Source organism: Arachis hypogaea, chromosome 19 (assembly GCF_003086295.3).
Source record: "Arachis hypogaea cultivar Tifrunner chromosome 19, arahy.Tifrunner.gnm2.J5K5, whole genome shotgun sequence".
Taxonomy (NCBI): domain Eukaryota; kingdom Viridiplantae; phylum Streptophyta; class Magnoliopsida; order Fabales; family Fabaceae; genus Arachis; species Arachis hypogaea.
The window spans coordinates 55,153,812-55,155,169 of NC_092054.1; the positions used below are offsets into that span (position 1 = coordinate 55,153,812).

A 1,358-nucleotide genomic window follows, 5' to 3' on the forward strand; every position below is an offset into this window, starting at 1 on the left:
AACCCACTAACTATTTGATATATTGCATCACTCACACTAACAGCATTTTTAACAAGAATATTCTCTATCTCCCTTTTGCTTTGGCCTTGTTGGTTGTATGATAGGTAGAAGAAGCGGGGCTTCAACTTCTGTTGATTCTAAACCTGAGAGGACCTTCCTTAGATTAAGGAAGGAAGCAAGAAGAAAGAGAGTTGTTGGTGCTGAGGAAGAGGAAGAGTACTTTGAACCAGACATAGATGAGAATATGGAGAACCATCATGAAGAAGAGGCTCATAACCATGGCAGAGAAGGTCCAGTGCATCATGCTGGGCAAGAGAGAAGAGTTATGGGATCCTACATAAATCCAAACCCAGGAAACTGTGGAAGTAGCATCCAAAAGCCAACCATACATGCTAATAATTTTGAACTAAAGCCACAGCTCATCACCCTTGTTCAGAACAACTGTTCATTCGGAGGAAGTGTCCAAGAAGATCCCAATCAATATCTCACCACATTCCTGAGGATATGCAATACTGTGAAGTCTAATGGTGTTCATCCTGACACCTATAAACTGCTTCTGTTTCCCTTCTCACTCAAGGACAAAGCATCCAAATGGCTGGAGTCCTTCCCGAAGGAGAGTTTAACAACTTGGGAAGATGTGGTGAACAAATTCTTGGCGAGATTCTATCATCCTTAAAAAATCAACAGGTTAAGAGCTCAGGTACAAACCTTCAGGCAACAAGATGGTAAAACTCTATATGAAGCATGGGAGAGGTTTAAGGACTTGACAAGAAGGTGCCCGCCAGATATGTTCAATGAATGGGTGCAGTTACACATTTTCTATGAAGGTCTTTCTTATGAATCAAAGAAGGCAGTGGACCACTCATCTGGGGGATCTCTGAATAAGAAGACCATTGAAGAAGCCATAGATGTCATTGAGACTATAGCTGAGAATGATTACTTCTTTGCTGTTGAAAGAGGCAACACTAGAGGACTAATGGAGCTAAATAATGTGGATGCATTGCTGGCCCAGAACAAGCTGATTACCAAGCAGTTGGCTGACCTTACCAAGAAGATGGAGAGGAACCAAGTGGCAGCAATCACCACCTCATCAGCAACCCAAGAAGGAGTGAATGCAGAAGTAGAGGGTGAGCAGAAACAAGCCAACTACATTAGAAACTCACCTAGGAAGACCCATGATCCATACTCCAAAACTTACAATCCTGGTTGGAGGAACCACCCAAACTTTGGGTGGGGAAATCAACAAGATCAAGGCTAAGATCAGAGACGTCACAACCCCAATAACAATGCAGCTCACCAACATTCCACACAGAGTTCATATCAGCACCCACCTAACAACACCTCTTAACATCCATATC

At 42.9% G+C, this 1,358-nt stretch overlaps 1 non-coding gene across 1 annotated transcript; it reads right to left on the minus strand.

The window, feature by feature from the left end:
- Positions 1 to 685: 685 nt before the first annotated feature.
- Positions 686 to 792, minus strand: LOC112781516 (small nucleolar RNA R71). Its single transcript, XR_003192291.1, has one exon. It is a non-coding gene; the product is annotated as a small nucleolar RNA R71 (small nucleolar RNA).
- Positions 793 to 1,358: the final 566 nt, after the last annotated feature.